The sequence below is a fragment of the Lynx rufus genome, unplaced genomic scaffold, assembly GCF_022079265.1.
Source record: "Lynx rufus isolate CCGP_SWC_20201006 ecotype Redwood Valley unplaced genomic scaffold, mLynRuf1.p SCAF_12, whole genome shotgun sequence".
Lineage (NCBI taxonomy): Eukaryota > Metazoa > Chordata > Mammalia > Carnivora > Felidae > Lynx > Lynx rufus.
The window spans coordinates 64,629,276-64,650,818 of NW_025814826.1; the positions used below are offsets into that span (position 1 = coordinate 64,629,276).

The 21,543-nt window shown below is 45.5% G+C and overlaps 1 pseudogene; it reads left to right on the forward strand.

The window, feature by feature from the left end:
- Positions 1-409: 409 nt before the first annotated feature.
- On the forward strand, positions 410-10,353 carry LOC124507571 (histone H1.4-like; annotated as a pseudogene).
- The last annotated feature ends 11,190 nt before the right edge of the window (positions 10,354-21,543 follow it).

Below are 21,543 nucleotides of genomic sequence, written 5' to 3' on the forward strand. Positions count from 1 at the left end.
GATTCTTTCCTTTAAGGATCCTTTGGTTATTTCCTCAAAGGACTGGATGGGGAAAGAGCACCTGCATATAGGGATTTTGGATATAAATGTGAACTAACTTGATTCACTGCGGGGTCGGGGGGGGGAGACTTTGGGACCCCTGAGTAGTATGAACTTAGAGATCAAGTGATAAATGGGGTTCTGAACCAGCTCTGACCAACAATAGAACTGAAATGGTCCACTGCCCCATCTGCTAGTCACTTTTCCAGTTCCTAAATGTACAATCAGGGTGGACACAGTTGGTAACTGACCAAATTCTCACTAGTTCTTTTACCAGTGGGATAGAAGCTATTATAGTAGGAAAGGCCCAATGGAATGCATATAATGGATGCATCTCAGCCAGGATGGTCCAGACAACGTCTGTTGCAGCATGGAAGAGATGAGTGCCACTCTCAAAGACGTAAGGAGTCCTGACGTAAGGATCATCGTAGCCCCAGAATGATCCCTTCAGAAGCCAGGTGAATTACCACATATGGTGTGCTTTCTCAAAGCCAACACCTCAGGCTGCTGCTGGGCTTGCTCTGACTCCAACCCAGACAGCTAAAGGTGCCTGGAAGTTCCCATCTCCCTAAGTGACCATAGCCAGTGGCTGATAGGGGCTGGAGGTTGAAAGTTTCCTCACTTTGAGGAGGATGTCCCATCCTCTTGGACTATTTTGTTTCAGCCACTGCGTGGCTTTCAGCTCCATGCACACAGAACCCAAAAGTACATTGCCCCAGCTGCACACAGCATCTGCACTTTGAGTATGGGGGATTTTCTGTTCTCAGAATCCAGTCCATTGCTATGTATTGGCCTCTTCCCTCTCCCACCCTGAGGAAGGTCCTTGTTCCATTTCAGAGATGATGAAACTGAGCAAGTCACTTGTCTTTTCTACACTTCAAAGACCTCTGCTGGGTAGCCTTGGGTAAATCACCTTGACTTGTGCCCTTAGTCTTTCTGCCTATAAAACTGAAGGGGATTTGAATAGAAGAGCCATAAGGTATCTGTCTCCTATACGTGTTGTGACCTTCCAGCTTTTTTTCTTCTCAGAGTTAACAGGGTCCTTTCTAATCCGTATTTTAATGGCTACCCCGGAAAGTGTCCCCCACCCCACACTCCCATCTCTGCCTAGTCTTGATGACACATGTATTTGTATAAGAGTGAGGTGAAAGGCAATAGATGGGAGAAAGTGTGTTAAATACAAAATACCATTGGGGCGCCTGGGTGGCTCAGTCGGTTAAGTGTCCGACTTCAGCTCGGGTCACGATCTCACAGTCCGTGAGTTCGAGTCCCGCGTCGGGCTCTGGGCTGACGGCTCAGAGCCTGGAGCCTGCTTCCGATTCTGTGTCTCCCTCTCTCTCTGCCCCTCCCCCGTTCATGCTCTGTCTCTCTGTCTCAAAAATAAATTTAAAAAGTTAAAAAAAAAAAAAACAAAATACCATCACTGTGGGAAATCATAGCTATGTCCTGGGTTAGATTATAAGGACTGCATTGCAAAGCAGACCACTGCTTTCTGGCTTTGCTGAAAACAGTGGACTGGTATCTAGCTAATGTATATCTAGGGGCCAAGTCCCAGCTAGTCTCTGTGCCCTGCTGCACCTGCCACTCTGACCCCTGCTGAGAAGATGCTCATGAAAAGGCCCACAAGTCTGCAGGTGTCACCAAGTGCAAGGCTGTCACTGCCTCCAGGGAGTGCAGTGATGTGTCCCTAGCTATGCTCAAGAAGGTGTTGGCGGCCACCGGCATTGACTGGAGAAAAACAGCAGCATGAAGCTGGGCCTCAAGAGGCTGGTGAGCAAGGGCACCCTGATTCAGACCAAGGGCACTGGTGCCTTGGGTTCATTCAAGCTCAACAAGGTGGCCTCAGGGAAAGCCAAGCCCGAAGCCAAGATGGCAGGCGTGGCCAACCCCAAGAAGGCCATGGGGGCAAGTACCCCCAAGAAGAGTGCCAAGAAGACCCCAAAGAAGGCGTAGAAGCCTTTAGCAACTGCAGGAACCAAGAAGGCCAAGAATCCCAAAAAAGTGAAAGCAGCCAAGGCCAGGAAGGCACCCAAGAGGCCAGTGAAGACCAGAAAGCAGTATCTGCTCTGCAATGCGTCCCCTATAATCTCCTAACTCAGGACCTAGATATTGGATTTCCCACAAATCACTAACTCCCCTCATGTGTGCATGCAGATGCGCATGCGCACAACAGCAGTAACAAGGAATCTAGCCACTGCCACATGGCTTCAAACAAAACCTCTATTTTTGGATTTACCACCACCTTCCCCGGGTCCGTTAAGGGGTGGAGTACATTAAAATCCTGACAAGCTTGCTGATGTATCCTGAATCTTCAGGTTTAAGAACTATTTTTAGGATTGCAATATAAAACCCAGCACTGAGAAACCTAGGAGAACCAATCATGACACCTCAGAGGTGAACTGGGGGAGGGAAGGAGGCCGCTAACATCCTTCAGTCCTCCTGCCTGAGCTGAAGTTTTTCAGAAGACAGACTATTTATAAAATCTACCCTGTATGCTTCCAGAAACCATCAGAAGCAGCCTCTTCTTTATTTTCAGCATGTGCCGGGAACTAGTCTGAGTCAGGGTCACACTGGAGTTCAGTTGAAGATCACTGAGTGAAGCTCCTCTGGTCCCAGCCATCTCAGGTTAGCTGGACTGTATTGTTCCAGGCTTCCTGTCTGCTTCTGAGCTGTCCTCCAACCTTTGGTGCTGAATCTTTGCTAACATGCCCATATGTGAATCCAGATGCAAGTCCTTTCCTTGCACTCAAATGCAGCACCGCATTTTGCCACCCACTGAGTACAATATCATACCATATTTCCCCATTACCTTGAAAACCTAAAATACTTAGGAATTCCAGAATGCTTAGGAATGTCACTGTATTTTCAGGGTTCATTATTGTCCATTCAATTGTGTATTGCTCTACAGTGTGCAAATTTTACATGCAATTATTTTAGTTGAGGTCCAGAATCTTGAAGTGGATAATCCATTAATGTATCTCTTAACATGCCAACATACGAACAGTGTGGTGATAGGTACAACAGTGCACGAAGGATCAAGTTGGGATTTAGAGTTTGCATCGTGGTTATTTTGCAGGAATTGTGGGCTGGCAGGAGGTGGGGAAGGAAACAGGTGGAACAGGAGAACATGAGCTGCAAGTTCCTCATCTGTAAGAGGAGATTGGAAGAAAAACTGGCATCCCTGGATTAAAAATTTTTTTAATGTTTTTATTTATTTTGAAAGGGAGAGCATGAGCTGGGGGAGGAGCAGAGAGAGAGAGAGAGAGACAGAATCCGAAGTGGGCTCCAGGCTCTGAGCTGTCAGCACAGAGCCTGATGTGGGGCTCGAACCCACGAACTGTGAGATCATGACCTGAGCTGAAGTCAGAAGCTTAACCGACTGAGCCACCCAGGTGCCCCTCCCTGGAATTTTGTATGGACCAAGGAAAGAACTCAATCAGATTTGACTTTGTAAAATTCTACACAAATGTTTATTGGCTAACAGTCACTCAACAAACAGAAAACAAGACCCTTTTTGTGATAATCAGATGGAACTGGTTTTTACTGCGGCTCTTCTAGCTGAACACTAACGGACTTGAGGAGGAGACAGAGCTCAAAGCTGCATCGGAGGGGAATTATGTTCTTACAAGTAATTTCTGAGATGGGAGGGGGAATTATAATGCAACTACCTTAAACCATTTGTTCCCTGAAGTGTGGCCATAAATCAGAAAGATGGGCACATGATCATGTTCTGCAGGAATGTGAAATATTCTGCAGGAATATTCTGGGAATATCAGATACAAGCGGCTTCAGGTAGGTTCTCCATGAAGCAAACTCAATGTAGTATGTAGGCACTTGATAAGAAAGGGCCCCAAGGACCATCACTGGCAGGAAGAGGGAAGCAAGCAGGGGTTGCCATGTAACATAGAAAGCCCTTGCACACCACCTGCCACGTGAGCAGGTGGGGGCAGTGTGATGGTGACAGGACACCTGGAGTGGTCTCTGCACAGATCCAGGGGTGGCTGTTTCAGAATCCCACAGTCCTGTCTTCCTGGAAGAAACTGAGAAAAGGGAGATAAGTAGGATGAAACATATCCCCACCAGAGAATGATTTTGAGTCCACAAAACCGGGCATCTCTGCTGGGTCCAGGCTCTCATCCTTGAGGCACTGAATCCATTTGCACTTACCATTTGCCATCACCACTAAGCAAAGGAGCTCTGAGAAGTAGCCTAATGGGCTACTTAGGTGCCACCCTATTCCTTCCTGCTCCTTTTACACAAGAGCCATCCCATCTCCTGATGATTGGGACTAATTACTCTGACCAAGACAGCAGCCCTTCTTGTCTGCTGGTCTCTGGACACCAGCAACCCGAGGTTCCCAAAAGCTAAAGCTTGCTTGGCCTCCTCACAGTGAAATTCCTCACCACTGGGGGGAGGGGATCAGAACATCTTATCCTGCAAGGCCCAGACTTACTAGGGCAGTAAACGCAAAGGTGCCAAGTCAGACATTGGGAATAAGGGAAGGACACACTGGCTTCTACCCTTCTGTGTCCCCAGTAGGGAAAACCTACAGGTCTGGGAATAGCTGTCACATATGATTCAGTGCATCTACTACATCCTGGAGGCTGGGGCTGAGCTCCCCTAAAGCTTTCCCCTTCATGGCTATTCAGGCTTCATCAGGAGGGCAGCGCATGGGTCTCCCAGTATGGCCTACAACTTGTATACTCCTGATCACTGTCCTCCTGTCATGTAAAGTAGGGACCCTGATCTACTGAGGTATTGTGTAAGGTCCAGGCTAGTGGATCATATGCTCAGTAAGGCCTTGGAGAGTAATAGTGGCTAAGACCCATTAGAAAGGCAAACCCAGAACATCTAGAGGATCAGACATAAGCCACTGCCCTTTTAGGGTAGAATGAGCTCCATAGACCCTGCTTACCTCCAAGTTGGTCTCCAAGAGTAATGGGTACCATTCCAGGATTAAGGTTTGGTCCCTGTTGCCAGAAGGCTGGTCAGTCAAGTTCGAGATGGTTAAATCAACCTTGGTAGATGGGAATCTGTGCTATTTGGCCCATGCATAACTTTCATCCCTGTCACCACGGTTAGTTGGCCACCCAACGAACAAATTGTGGAGGATGACTTAGGATAGTTGGCAAAGTCTTTACGCCACCTACCAGTTCAAATGCTAATCTCTTCTAGAAACCCCCCCACCACCACCACCACCACACTCAGAAATGTTTAATAAGATATTGGGCATCCTATGGCCCGAAGAGCTCTATAAAATCATCTCAGCACTGATTTGTTAGACTCAAGCACAATCATACTACTTGGCCTTTAAAGTTTGGGAGTTTTTGTAATAAAAATCTCCCAGATTCAACAATCAGTATTTTCTCACATACACTTCATCAGCCCTTGTTTTTCCTTTCCCTTTTATTTCTTCACTGAAGTATTCTGAAGCAAATTCCAAATATGTCACTTTCTCATTACATAACTCTAAAAAAAAAAATGCTTCGTTTTCAATGTGCCATATAATTGGCTACAAAATGAAGCACCCTTACATTTTCCTATTGTCAAAAGTATATATTTTAGGTCGGGAACCAAATGCCCGCCTATAACAATGCTGTATCCTTCGAATGTTTTGTCCCCAGCCATCCAGCTCCTCATCCCGAATTTTCTTTCTACCTCCTGTTACAGAAAATTGGTAAAATAACCTTGTTCCACATTCTGGGTTGGCCTGCTTGAATCTATGTGCTATCCTCCTCTAATCGGCAACCCTGAATTTTCCCGGATACCTGGGGAACATCCTTTTTCTCTAAAGGGCTAGATAGCAAATGTTTCAGGCTTTGGAGGTCGCATATGGTCTCTCAACACATCCTTTGGTTCTTAGATTTAAGGGTTGTAAATAAAACCATTCTTTGTGTGAAGGCCATACACACACAGCCCATTCGTCAAATTCTGCTTGTGCCTTATTTGCTGAACTTTGGTTCTGTTAAACAGTATAATGAATGTTTTGGCATAAACACTTCATAACTGCTTCTATGTGCTTCACGTGCAACACATCAAGAGGCAAGTGGTAGTACCTGAGGATTACTAAGTGGGCTGATCAGAGATGCAGGTGAATCTGATTCCTCCATTATAAGCTGCCTTATTAAAACATCTAATGGTTTCATCAATGGATGATTCTTATTTAATCTGATTATGCCACTCCTTTCAATATGATTCACAATCTTCAACTAGCACTATTTTATTACCTTGAAATACAAGTTCAGGAATGGTAGGAATTATGCTTAACACTTCTTCTCACAAGTGTTAATGCTCTGGAATCAAATGATTCTTGATCTCATGTGTGCATAAGTTCATAATTGGGTGTTCGTAGTTTATAAGATCATTTTACAAAAAGTTTCCATCTTTTGTCAACAGGAGCTCCTTCATATTGGCTCTTACATCCCTTTGATAAGGCCCATTATTCTTTGTACCAGAATTCAAGGAAGCTATCAAACTGCCCCAGGCTCCTCTTGAATATCTCCTTGTCCAGACCTGTGATTTCCTATTTCCCCGAGGAGCTCTGGTTCCCCTGTATGGGATTCCTACTGTCTGCAGGGGAAGGGAGGAGAAGACCATGCTCATCAGCTGAAAAGCCTGCAGGGGTTTGAATCAGGAGGGGGAACCAGAGGGAATGATGAAGTCTGAGGCCAACACAGAGAAGACGCCACATCTAAAATTATTCAAACTCCAGGATGTATGAAATCCCACAATGTCATACAAAAACCCAAACTGTCACACAGTTGCATCTCTAGTGCCAACAGAGTGCCTCGCACACCGCAAACATTGACTCAGTCACTAAACATTAAGTGACTGAGTGAATAAATGTAGGAGACAAGAGACCGAAGAGAGGAAGGGGAAAAGAGAAGGAAGCAAAGGCTGGAGAGCTGCCCTGTGCGGCAGGAGGTGGGTGAAAGCCCGAAGCAGGGGGAGCGTGGTGTAGAAGTAACAAAGGATCCTGGGTCAGGAGATGGGAGGGTTAGCCCTAGTTGGGTCAATACCTAACTCCCACCAGAGCAGCCCCCAAACCCCATCTGATTCTGTTTCTTGCACAGCAAGGAAGTCGGGTTATAAGATCGCTCTGATATATCATTGATTCTAACATTCTGTGATTAGGAAGCTGTGTGTACTTCTGCAGTAAAGAAAGGTATGTTCCTGTGCTTCAGGCACCTGCTAGGTGCTAGCTTCTAAACTAGGAATTATATTCATTATTTAGTTCCCATAGAAATCTTTTGAAGAATAATTCCAAACTTACAGAAAGGCAGTGATAGAGCTGGAACAATCGATCCTGGCTCAGCTTTTTACTAGCTGTGTGTGCTTGAACACATTATTTGACTCTTCTGAGCCTCAGGCCCCAGGGCCGAGGAGTGAACGTTCTAGTGCCTATCAGTATAGATCCAATGACTGCACTGGCTGGATCTTTGCTCAGAGCGGTCTAGGAATTCTCTGGCAGCCCATCAACTTTGCCTCCATGGAAGCTGCACATTCCTGCATTTTCCCACCATCCTGAATTTGGGATGAACGTAAGGTGAAGGCCCACTGCTTACGTGAGTGTGTCATTCACGTGTGTGAATGTCATGTATTGAGTAAATGCTGGGCAAAGAAGGGTCTGCTTGTTCAACTTCCTACTGCTTACAGGCCTCTGCCAACAAAATGGGGACTGTAATAACCATTAGCAAACCAGAAATGAAGACCTACCTGATGTCTGTTCCCCAGTATGGGAGGAAAAACCTCCTACCCTGTTGGCTTCTAGGAATTAAGCTGCTAGAAGACAGATGAACAGGAGGAAAACCTATGAATTTTTAATATTCTTACGTCTACACTGGAGTTTTCAGAAGGAAAACGAGACTCCAAGAAGCTATTAGTCCCCAAAGCTTTTATACTGTCCTACACCCAGAGTGATAAACTGTGGAGATGTGGCCAGTGTGGCTCAGCCTGGGGGCAGTAAGTTGGGGGATGGGCTAGGAAATGCATGGGCAAACAGAGAGGGAGGGGGAAGGGTTACTTTAGTAGGTTGGTTTGTTCAGGCCCAGACTAGTGTTGTCTCCCAGTCTCAGGGGACGAAATTTTCTCGAGGAAGGTGCCCATTCTGTGCTAGGAAGAGAAGAATATTTTTTGAGACCATCTTTTGGGCAGGAGGGGGTGGGTGGTCAGAAAGCTTTCCTACATCTTTTCCTCAAGTGCCTTCTCAAAATAACATGCCAACATGGCATATGTGTAGAGCCCCTTCAATAATTAGCTGCACTCACCCCAGCCCCAACCCAGGCCTCATGGTGCAGAAAAGCACATTTGTTCCTGGCTCCCCATCCAGCTCAAATCTCTGCTGCAGCCTCTGAACCCTTCTCCCTGCCTCCAGTGGTCTTATCATCCTCTGTGGAAAAAGAATGGCCAGAACAAATAAAAATGGCTCCCAGTGCATACAAGTTAAAGCCCAAATTCCAGCTGGCACTGAGGGTCCTTCTGGGCCTGGCATGCCACCTTCTACTTCTCACTTGCTATGTCTCAAACACACCCTGCCTCCCTGCCCACACTCCATTTTAACATCAGCCAAACAAAATTGGGAGGAGATTTTTGTATTGGGGACAGGTTAACCTTGTTTCAAATTGTCATGTACAAGCTCTGTGGTGACATGGGGCAAGTTGATAACATCTCTGAGCTACATTTGCTCATAAACTGACAGTCCGTGTAGGTGAGAATTTGTAAGCTACTATGGGAAAATTGCTGGGTATGTATACAGTGATGCACAGTGTGAATACTGTCCCAGCCCAATCCAACTGCTTGTTATCAGTTCTATCTGTTCTCCTGGGTTCCCCAGTTCTCTCTACCCTACACTAGGCTTGTCTTGCCTTCTCTTCTAGGCTGAGAGCACAGTCCTCATCTGATTCAATTGTATACCCTCCAGAGGGCTTGGCAGGCAAGAGAGGCTCAATGGACACTTAAGAAATGAACAAATTAACAGATTGCTTTGGCTGACTCCAATATGACCAGAACTGCCATTCCAAGAATGTGCAATGAGCAAGACCTCTGCTCTAAGTTCCTTAAAGTTCCTGGGGTTACAATAATGACTTCAAGGCCATCCTATCAGTAGAGTCCACACAAACCCAATTGCAATCCCACACATAGGAAACAAAAAGCCCATACTGTTACCAGGCAGCCTGAGGATTAATCTGAAGTGTTTCCTGGAAATTGTAGTTATCTGAGGTTACCTTAGCTGGGTTTGCTCTCCAAATATCGCCAAACAAACCATGAGCAACAAGCACCAAATAATGGTGGTGTGCCATAAGAAAAGCTGTTATTTTCAGTTGAAATTATACAATTTCAACTGGTTATAAAAGTAATCTTTTGTGAAAGTATAGCCAGAATCTTCTAATTCAGCATTTGTCACCAACTTGAGATTTCCACCTCTTGGTCCTCAAGATGTGAATTCCCTAGCTGAAGAGTTGGGGATCTGAGATCCAATGTTTAGATTTGTAGGGTTTGGGGTCAGTAAATACTTAATAAATGAACAAGGGAATCTATCTCCTTAGCACCTAGTTCTTCACCCGACAAACCAGCAAAAGGTATGAAATAAGTACTTATCTGAAGTCCCTGCTAGGTCTTAGAGGGTGATGTTCTATCATGTCAGAAGGGCAGTCACTTCCAAATAAGGCAGCGTTGGAATCAAAATGGAAAAGATGAGAACGTCCGTGTTAGTAGACGATCATGACCACAGTCCTTCCAAACCCCAGACTGCTGTTGAATGTTTGCCATACTCCTCTATTCATCTTCAGCAAATCTGAGGTGAGCAGTACCCTCCCTAATCTTGAGGTAGGGAGCTAGAGACATTAAGTAGATTGTCCAGACCAAGCTCTTGGAACCTGCCAGGACAGGGCAGGAGTCCAGGTGTTCTGACTCCAAAGTCCATGCTTTTAGCATTTTAGAACTTCCTGTCACATAATTCCTACTACCTGAGCTTCCTACCACCAAGGTAGATGGTGAACACCTCAGAAAACCGTGTTCCTTGTTACACTATAGACCAGCCAGCAAAACTTTTTCAGACAGACTTTCCCAGAAAGAGTAGAGACCCACAGCATACAATGTCTAGCCAAACTGAGTAGATTCTTTGCTGTGATATCAGCTATACTCTGAAATTCATCAAGTTAGCTTCCATGGAACTTCATTTTGTCAGCAAAGGCTATTGTCTCCTTGGCTGTCATGCTGCAAAGTCCCTCAAAAGCAGGATCCCCTGATCCAGAGAGAACCCTTGCCCATTTTGCTATGCCCAGACCTGTGCCTTTCAAAGAGCCTGAAGTGTGACTGGGCTCTGCTTTCCTGGCAGCAAAACTTCTGAAATGCTGCTGAAGGAATTCACAACCCACTATGCTAAAATATGTCTCTGGCATATTGACCATTTTAAGTTCAAGGTACTTAAAATAAATAGCAATCCCTCCTTAAAAGCAGAAATGAAATTCCCATGTGAAAGAGATCCTATCTATAAGAGAAGGAGAATCCCATCCTGATTAAGGAGGAGAAATTGAGACCCAGAGAATTCTTTACAAGCAGACCTTGTCAAATAGTTCTTATCTCCCTTATCATCTCATAGAGTCAGTTTGAACAAAGAGGCAATCGTGGGAAAGTAGCCAAATAGAAATCATAAGTTTTGTCGTTTCTTCGGACCTTCATTCCTTAAGAAGTCTCTACATCCTATAAGCCTTATATTAAAGGTGCACACTTTTCTCCTCATCTGTCTTCTGTCAATGTAATTCTCAGGGCAGCCATAAAATCCTAAGCAGGGGGGTAGAAATGCCATCCCTACCTTGCTGCTGGGAAGTGGACCTGGGACAGACAGCAGCCAGCTCTCTGCTGAGGTGGTGCTGGGACACTTGCCCAATGCCTGTGTGTCTCCCAGGGGAAGATAAAATCTTCAGTCTTGCTTAAAATACAAGCAACCGAAACTATTTCCAAGAAAACAGCTGCTTATAGTCTTCCAGAAGTGGGAAGGGGCCTTGGAGAGCACCTGACACAGGCTCCTCATTTGACAGATGGGGAAACTGAGATACGGAGATGGGATGGACCCCCTTATATCACAAGGCATGTTAATTACAGAGCTAAGGGCTCTGTCCAGGTCTGGTGCCACCAGAGCTCCTGCTCTATATCCCCATGATGCATCCCTGTCGCCAGAGCTCCTGCTCTATATCCCCGTGATGTATCCCTGTCTCCCAAGGCACGGACCAGGAGCCCCCTAACCTGGAAATGCCCCTGTGCATTTGGGGAAAACCACAAATGGATGGTGTGGCTATTCTGCACATACTTAGTTTTCCACTTCCAGAGAGTCTGTGACTCCCTTGGGCCACTGTGGACTCTGGGGCTAAATGTAGAAAAAGAGTGTCCTGGACTGGTCAAGTCCACTCAGGGCTTGGCAGAGGAATACAGGTAAAGGACTCAGATTAGATGTCTTCCGTGGCCCAACAGAGGATGGAGTGCTGGATTGGCCCCAAAGGGCAACTCCGGAGCTAGAAGATGGGAGACGTGGAATGTACAAGCTTGACTTCTAACCCAACATGGCATTGAGCAGCAGAATGTCCTGGGCTTCATTTGTTCCACCAACAAATCACAGGATTTTAACTGGTTGTCCTTAACATCTCGATCAGTTCTATCTTGCTCAGATCTGTGACTTTCAGACATATTTTGGCTTTTCCAATCATGTATGTGCAGACTGGATTCCTGCTGAGTGACCAGAGGGGACATAAAATCATGTTGACTGGTTTGTCCTTATGTACTACACACCAGGAGGTCCACCGGGCTCTTCCTTCAGCCAAGGAGGACCTGTGGCTTCTGTTACTGGAAGTCCTGCCAGCAGCAGCCTTCTGTTGTTACCTCCTTTAGGGCTTTCCTGAGCTGCTGACACTTGCCTCCCACCTGATACCAACACCTCGGCTCCTTAGCCTTGGCACACAGCCTGATTCCACGACAGTTCACATGTGTTGACCACCTTTCTGTTACCTGCTAACTCCTCTGCCACATCCTTACCGAGAATTTGCCATGGGACATGTGCTGTGCTAGAGTTCTAGAAGCTACAAATGCAGCCCCTGTAATCATCTGTGGCATTTCCTCTGATGCTGGCTGTCCCTCCTGCTGAGCCATGGGCCCTTGATGGTGAGACCTGAATCTCCACAACATTGATCAGCTTCTTTCATGGCCAGTAATGGCCACTTGGGCCAGATGCTTAGCAGACCCATCCCAGATGGGGCTAACGTCTAGGCTCCTGCCATAGGCTCCAGGTTAGAAGATAAGCCCACACCTTTGGACGGTGGCTGTTCTAACTCCTCATTCCCAGGCTTTCTCTTCCATTTGGGGTGAGAATGGCAACTGATCACACCACGCTCCCTGGACCTGGTGTCTCAGCTCTCCTCTCACCTCTCTGTAACCGTTCAGTTCCCCCAAAGCCCGCTCACCACAGAGCTTGAATCCCTGTCCCACTATGTGGACTCTGTATCTGTGTGATCGCCCTGGCTGCCCTGTGCCAGAGTCTCCAGTGATGCCAAATACCACTTAGAGATCTCACACGTAGAGGACACATGACTTAACAGCATCAGGACTATGAAGCAAATCTATATATAATGATGGCAAACCTCACCAAGGAACAAAGAAACTAAATCCAAACAATGAATTTTCAAAATATCTGTGGTTAAAGGAGAAAACACTACCACTGGTGGAGGTGGCTAAAACCCTCTCGCTGCCCCTCTGTAGTGTAATGACTATTCGGGAAAGCAATTTGACAAAGTACTTCCAGAGCCACAGAAATCTTCAGAGCCTTTCACCCAATAATTCACTTCTGGGATCAGAGCCTAAGGATATAATTCTTTGAGAAAGAAAAGCAACACCTATATAAATAAATTTTTTGGAGGCATTTTAATGGGGGAAAAACTAGGAAGAGCCTTAATCAATAACTGGGAAATGGGTATATTAATTATAGCACATGCATGCAATGGACTGGTACTTCCAAATGAGTCTAAAGCAATGTGGAAAAATACTTCTGGAATAAGCAGTAGAAAAACAGGATATGGCACTAAATGTGTGCCATGATCTGACACAAAAACTGAAATGCATAAAAAGAATGTCCCAAAACAAGTACAAAGACTACAAGCCTTGTAATGTAGTTGGGGGAGGCTGTTAGACATTATTCTCTGGTTTCCAAGTATCTAAAGTGCAGTTATAATACATAAAAATGGTGAAACACATTTTTCTTAAACATTTTCAGAAGTATATATTGAAGAAAGGCTGATTGAGGAGGTAAGAGGAAATCTTTACTCTTTGGAAGAAACATCTGGAAAGCCCAAATGACCCTCCTCAGAGAAGACCTAGGGTGGACTACACAGGAAGACCCCCAACCCAATTAAAATTTGGCTCTATGGAACAGTCCTGCTTAACCACCTTCTAATCAGACTCAGCCTGAAAATGATGCCTCAAAGAGACACTTCACTGCATTTCCACGAACTCAAGAGAGGCTATTTTTTATACCTAAGTGATCTTCCACACCTGTTCTTTTTGCCAAAAGAGCTACGGCTGCAACAGACCACTCTGGAAACAGAAAACTCTTCTCTCAACCCTGTCTGTCTCTAAGCTCTAAGGTCTGTTAGCTTGGAGCTCACAGGGCATCTTTACCCACATTGATCCTCAAAAATCCCATCAGAGTGAACAATGTCAGTCTTGGCACTGTTGGGGGCAAGTAAGTGACCCAACCAAGATCACTGATCTATAGAATGAGAGCCATTCCCCATCTGTTTGAATGGGCTCAGTTCAGGGAGCAATTTGGGTCAGTAGCCTATATTTTTAAGTCCTCCTTTACAATTTATTAGCTGTGTGTCCATAGCTGGTTGCTTAATCTCTCTTCCTCAGGTTGCTTATTAATTACCCAAAGATAATAGCAGTATCTACTTCACTTGGTTACTAGAACAAAAATAAATGTGTTCTATAAATGTTACAACCTCTTTACGCTCATCAGTACAAGCACATCGCTTTGAGGAAGTATTAGTGAACTAAACCATGACTTGAACAATTACCCACCTAAGGAAATCAATCAGAAAGTCCACCTCCACGTGTGGGTGCTTGGTCACCTTTATCTTTCATAAATACTCAGTTTTTCTTTTTTTAAATGTTTTTGAGAGAGTGCAAGCAGGGAAGGGCAGAGAGAGAGCATGAGGGAGACCCAGAATCCGAAGCAGGCTCTCGACTCTGAGCCATTAGCACAGAGCTCGATGTCAGGTTTGAACGTGTGAACAATGAGATCGTGACCTGAGCCGGAGTCAGACACTTAACTGGCCAAGCCACCCAGGTGCCCTGATACTCAATGTTTTTCTAATTAACCTATTTGGTATGGGAAATGGGCTCTCTTCTATGAAATCATGAGGATCTATGATAGTCTAACTAAAATGCTCTAAATACATTTCCATATTGCATAAGCTGGGTCAAAGAATTGAACTCTAGCTGCCTTCCCTGAGGATTCAGGCTAGAGAACACTTGGTCCCTAGTGACTAGTAGGTTGAATTGTGTCCCTCATCAAGATGTTCAAGTCCTACTCACTAGTACTGGTGACTATGATCTTATTTGGAAACCATCTTCACAAACGTAATCAAGTTAAAATTAAGTCCTATTGGATTCAGTGAGCTAGGATTCAAGGTCCTAGTTCAGTAACTGGTATCTGTATGAGAAGAGGGGAAACTGGACTCAGACACATAGGGAAGAAAGCCATGAAAGATAAAGACCAAGATTGGAGGGGATAATCTACAAGCCAAGAGACCTTAAGGATTGATGGCCACCACCAGAAGCTGGGAGAGTGTCATGGAACAAGTTCTTCAGAGCCTCCATAAGGAACAAAATCTGTCCCCTAGATTTCAAAATTCTAGCTTCCAGAATTGAGACAGATTGGTAACTTGTTACAGCAGCTTTAAGAACTAACACTCTAACCCTGTGAACAGCAATGGGTAGAATTCTTGCTCTCTGCTGACCAAGAGGGTAAAGTAGTTCTATTTCTGGCTTCCAGTTAACCTTGAATGCAAGGACTGGTTGGGTCAGCTAACACTGATGGAGAAACTAGATACACCCAGTCTAAGAATGTCCAGAGCTGCTTGCCTGCTCTGAAGAGCCTAGTGGTGGCTTCAGTGGTGGTGTAGCAGTGACAGTGGCCACCTGGCTAGTTTTATGAACTAGTAACCAGGGAAGCCCAGGGCTTCTGGGAGCTTCTGTTCTGTGCCTTGTCTGCTGTACTTGTTGGCTTATTTTGAGAAATGAAAAGCAAAATAAGTTTTGTCTGCATCCAACGGAAGATGCTTGGCAGAAGCATCCCTGTGTACCAATGCTGGGCACATGAGATGTAGCTCTGGGAATGTTGTCCTCTACATTCTTAAAGAAGCTCTCAGAAATCACTGGATACCCTAAACCCCAGAGCCCTCACAGTGCTCCTTCTCTCCTCCTTACCTGTCTCTGCTCAGATAGCACCTGATACTCTCCAAAACAGAGCCTTGAGCATCTCCACCAGGAGCTGCTGCTCTGGGCCTCAATACAAAAGATGACGATCACTGCTTTCCTTGCCTATGATGCAGAAGACACATGGGTGATGCCCTGGCAAGCAGCTAGTGCAGTGTTGGCTCATGGAATCACAGCCTGTCCCAGGCAGGTGCTGCAGGCAAGGTGCCAGCATGTGTGATGCTGCAGGAGACCCGTGAGCAGCACCTACTGCAGTGAGCTCCCTGGGGTCCTAGCCTTTCTGCTTCCTGTTTGGAGAGGAATCTTACCCCCTGCTTGATGGCTCCTGAAGAGGATACCTGTATCTCTTGGGATGTCTCGTTCTTTTATGTCTCTTGAGTGCAATTCTGCTTGCCCTAAACACCTTTTTGAACATTGAGGCAGTAGAGGATCAGGAGATCAAGGGGAATGAGCACTTAATGGGCAGCCACCCTGTGTTCTCTACACCTCATGGCATTTTTCTATGCACAGACCCTTCTGCTGGTATGATGCATTCCCAAGTTCTAACACAGAATAAGTGAGTTATCCAAGTATGAAGTGATTTAGTCAATAGACACATCTTAAACACGGTGCTAAGCCCTGGGTTATGCCTGGTAATTCGTGTCACTTTAAAACTTTGGAATTTGGAATCAGAGCATTCTTTACTCAAGTCCAGGCTCAGCCCACCTCTGACTAGCTGTAATGCCTGTGAGGAAGTCCCTTTTATTTCCTATGCTTAGCCATCACATCTGTTCATCTGGGACACCTAGGTCTCATTGGCGATCATCATGGTTTTCAAAGGAGATTAAGGTGATGTCGTGCCCGGGACATATTAATGGCACAGAGCATCACTGTTATTAGGATGCAATCCTATTCTGCTAGAATTTTTCATCTGTCTGGAAGAGGACACAAAGGGTATCTGAGTGGTGACCTGGGCAGATGTGAAGGTTCTCCATGTCACGACTGTTGAGCAGAGAAACACTTTAATGCACCCGGGAAAGAAAGAACTGGGGTCCAATCCCAGCCCAGCCATTTGGAAAGTTAACACTACCTGCCTAAGGTTACAGAGTTACCAACTCCCAGTCTGCTCACCTACAGAATTCGGTATTTGCCTTGTGGAGTTACTACTAGGATTAAAATCACGGGAAAATAATCTAACAGGAAATGCTAAGACATAGTGTTAAATGTGAAGTAAACAATCAGGAGAGAGGATCACATCCGCAATGACCCAGGAATAGTGCGCCTCTGAAACACTGCCATCAGAGCAGGTCTCTGAGCCACACTCCCTGAGCCCGGGCTTCTCGGGCTTTAACACGCATACAAATCACCTGTGGAGCTGGTTAAATGGCAGATTCTGCTCCGACAGGTCAAAGTGGGTCCTGAGATTCTACATTTCTAACAAGCTCCCAGGTGATGCCAGTGCTCCTGGCCCCTGGACCAGACTTTGAATAGTGACAGTGTTTTAACAAGATAACTCACATGATTTGCATGCACATCAAAGTCGAAGAAGCAGTATGGTACATCCTAACCTGTGAGCATGAAAGAAAATTAATAGAATGACTTGGGGAGCTACAGCATGGTAAGCTGTGGGCCACCTTCTGGGAATAAGAAGCATTTTCTCAGGGTGTAGATGATGCCCTTAGATGCATACAAACATCAGTAGTTCTCTGGGGTAGTAGATGGGACTATATCGGTGGGAATACTCAAGATCAGCTATAGTTGCTTTTTCATTTTTGCTTTAACTCTGAGGCAGGGACCATTGCAATTGCCAACTTACAGATGAGGCTTATGGGGTTATGATCTTACAGATTCTACAGCTAGGTTTAAACAAACCTCTCACGTTCAGAGTTCACAGGCTGAGGCTGTCCTGCCCCCCACCCCCTTTTGTGGCACTCTGATAACCAGAAGAGAAGCAGAGGGGCCTGCAGAGTGGGGTGGGATGGCCAATGACCTTGTGCTAGCATCAGTGCTGGGCATCTCTGGGTCATCTGTTCCCTGCTCTTGAAGCTGAAAAGCTAAGCCCTATTGCTCCTGTGGCATGGGCCCAGTCCCCTTTCCCTTCCTTCCCTGTTCTGTTAGGCTTGAGGCTGAAGGGAAAAAGATAGACGACTCTATTCTATCCCGGCCTGGGGATGTGAGCTCCCGTGAACTGCAAACTCTGATTTGCCCCTTCAGCACCACGGACAGAGACTGTGGAAACTTTTTTCTGTCTCTTGCCCCCAACCAACAAGGCTACTTCAGGGCACATAAGCAGCTAAACTTATTTTCCCCTAAACCCTTTAATTATTATAAAAATAGAAGGCTTTCAACTACAGTTATCCAACTTGATAACCATGAATAATGCACATTAATGCAGAGGCTAACAATAGATGGGGCTGCTGATTAAGCCAGCCATGAGCAACCAGGATCAGAGGTTAAACTGTATGTGTGTTGGATGTGTGTGTGTGTGTGGGGGGGGTACTTCTAAGAGAGATTTATCCAAACACATCACCCACGTCTTCAGACATGAATACTATCTAATACATCATTAGGTTGCTTAAAAGTCCCTGGACCAGTGGCATCAGCATCGCCAGGAGTGAAATTCTAAAGGGTGGAGTCAAGCAATCTGTTTGAACAAACCCTCCAGATGATCTTGATGTTTTTATCTAAGAATCATGGTTGTATTTCAGAAATGGGTTTAAATATCTGTAATTTCACTAGGTCTTGAAAAAATGTCTCTGGAGAATGGAAGGAAAGAACCAGCACTGGCCAGCACAGGGGTGGAGTGGTGGTGGGTGGGTGGGGGAGGTCTAGGGTCAGACAGTCCCACCCAAGTCCCCTGCTAGTTGCATGGGCTTGGGCAAGTTACATCCTCTCTAGAGAGTTGAGAGCTCTGGAGATGGTCTTCTATTGCTCAAATTAGAATGTCACATAGTAATAGCTCCATGAGTTACTCAAATTCTCCCCATCTGATGCCTTTTAAGCAAGAAATCACTATCCTATACCACACAAAATCAAGGCATTAACTAGTCCATTCCTCGTGGCCCACAAATCTTGGTCTTGCTGTTAATGCCCCCATTGTATGCACCCAGAATGAGCTAAATGGAATGTATGCTAATTGTCCATTCCACACAACTTATTTTACCTGTATTGTTACTCCAGGGAAACGGAAATCCTCTTCCAGTGTGTGGAACCCACACATATGTACTGCTGGGGGACAGGGCCTTTGGGGAAAATGTTCATTTACCTGAGCCCCTCTTTTCTTTTCACAGCCCACTCACATATGATGGGTCAGATGACCCCCATGGTCTACTTCCGCTCCAAAACTTCTTTGAATCTCAGAAGTTCAATGGAGCCTCACTTCAGTCAGAACCTGGATCTGCCTCTGATGTTTTTCAAAGTCCCTTTGCTCATGTGATGCTCACACTAAGAGGGAACCCCCTGTCCCTTTGAGATCAGACACGCTAACATCATGGAGTACACCTAGCTAAGCAGGGCATGCAGGAAGGCGCAAGACCTCCCTGTGTCTGCTTTGTAGGTATGCTGTCTGGAGCGGGATCAGACCAGTGGTTGGCCCATGATCTCTTGTCTAATTAGAAGTTGAGTTGAGTGGGGACATCACTAGCTGCTGCCTCAGTCCTACAAGCCACAGAGCTGCAGGGTGACCTTTGTAAAATCCAATTCTTCTGTGTGAAAACCTCCCAAGGACTCCCTGCTACCTACAGATAAAGCTGAAATTCTTATGTTCTCCAGACTTTTCCACCCGCCTTCATGCACTCAATCATTGGTTCTCAATGGGAGAGGTTCTTGCCCCCTTTTCTTGGGGACATTGGGCAAAGTCTGGAGATACCTTTGGTTTCCACAATTAAGTAGAGGCTAGAGATATCCTACAATGAACAAGATACCCCCCCCACAACAAAGATTTATCCAGCTAAAAATGTCAGTGCTAAAATCGAGAAATCCTGATCTAAATTGAGTGCAAATGTCATCTCTTCCAAGAAGCATTCTAGAACTACATCTTCTTCCCCAAGGGGATTTGGGTGACCTTGCTCTGGCTCCCACGGAGTAACCCAGAGGGCTATCAGAGCACTTACAATGTTAAATTCATTCAGTTACAGTTCCTGGTCACTGTTTCCTCTTCTAGACCAAGAAGCCCTTCCAGGAAAGAACTAGAATCGGGTCCTGTTTGCTTTTTGTTTTGTTTTTTTTAAGCTCAGATGTGATGTTCATTATACCAGCTAATTAATAGAACTTACCTTCTTTGGTCTACACAGCATCTCACAGAGATTTGACACAGTTACTCAACGAATATTTGTCCAATCGATGATCCGTCTAGAGATTATAACTCACTTTAGTCTTCCTGCTGTAACCTCTTATGGTGAAAAATAAAATTTTAGAAGGCATCTGGTGCCATGGACCAGGCAGATTCTGACCCCCTGTGAGGAGTGGACTTCTGTCAAGTAGGTGCTGGTACCTTTCAGTCACTCTCCATGCAGGTAGTCGAACTGGGGCCACTTGACCTTTGCTATGGACTTTGAAGTGGGTGATATCTCTTTGCCTCTGACTTAAAGGCATTGAAGCAACACCTGTGAATTGCACAACAAAGTTTTAGGGACTCCAGGGGACCTGGATTTAGGATAAATGAGCCTAGACCCAGGCTTGTCTGAGGCCCTGGTGGTGGCACAACACATCCTCACTTGACTATATGAACCTATATCTTGCACAACCTTCCTGATTGGAGCCTTGGATTTTCTTTCCTCATCACTGAAGTAGCCACCCCTTACCTGCATGGGGCGCCACTGTGTGGAGCACCTGCTGCAGAACGCTCAAGCCCTGTTCCTGCCACCATGGGCCTCTGGCATTCCGTGTTGGAGCATTTAGAAAAGTAGCACCATCTGGGACACACGACAGCCTTGGCTGTTGTTTTACCCTTCTTATCCCCTGTCAGGTTTATGGGCCCAGTAAATATTGAAAAAAAACCCATGAACTTATGGGTGTGCAATCTAAAGTTCTGTCTGCTGCTGAGTCGGCTAACTCAATAAAATCCAGCTGAATTTCTTTTATTTGCTTGCTGAACTTTCTCCAGTGTCACAAGCATGAAATTGGAGCATAAAAATCCATATGAGGTTTTATTTATTGCCATATGCATTTTAGTGATGATGCTGCAGAAGTGGCTCCTTGGTAATACCGTTCCCAACCAAATCTGTGTTCTTGGTCATTGACACAAAGCATGTCTTTATGGGACATCTTGCCCGCTTGTCTCCATCTTTCCTGTGAGTTAAGGTCCCATGGGATGTGTCGAGAGTCTACTCAGGCACTTACACCCCTCCACAGACTTGCCCCATGGCATCATCTGTTACCTTCTACTCCAAAAAAGAATTGGGATTGCTCAGAAACTAACATTGTCCTATCCCCATGCCAGTCTATAAAAATCTCTCCTCCTGGCCCTCACTCAACTCGATGATGATGATAGGAATAGAACATCAAAAAAATGCTAACTCTGGGGCCCCTGGGTGGCTCAGTCGGTTAAGTGTCCAACTCTTGATTTCAGCTCAGGTCATGATCTCACAGTTTCTTGAGTTCAAGCCCCGCATTGGGCTCCACACTGACAGTGCAGAGCCTGCTTGGGATTCTCTGTCTCCCTTTCTCTCTGCCCCTCCCCCACTCACATCATCTCTCTCAAAATAAATGTAAAAAAATTTTTAGATATTAACTCTACCTTCTATGTTACTCTCTTGTATATAAACAAATATTAACAAATGGTTCTTGTGAGAGCTACATTAAAGACAGGTCCTATCATTATCTAACTTTACCAATGAGAACACAGAATCACAAAGGTCAAATAGGACAGGTGCAAATTTAATCCTAGGCATTTGGGTCCCACAGCCCCCTGGGTTGTCTCTCTAGTGACTACAAACACTTTCCTACTTTGATTATTCAGCTAATTTGTCACTAACTCAAGATGTCAGTACAAAACACCCCACTTAGAAGAGAGTTCACCGTTCTGACATCACATCCCGTTTT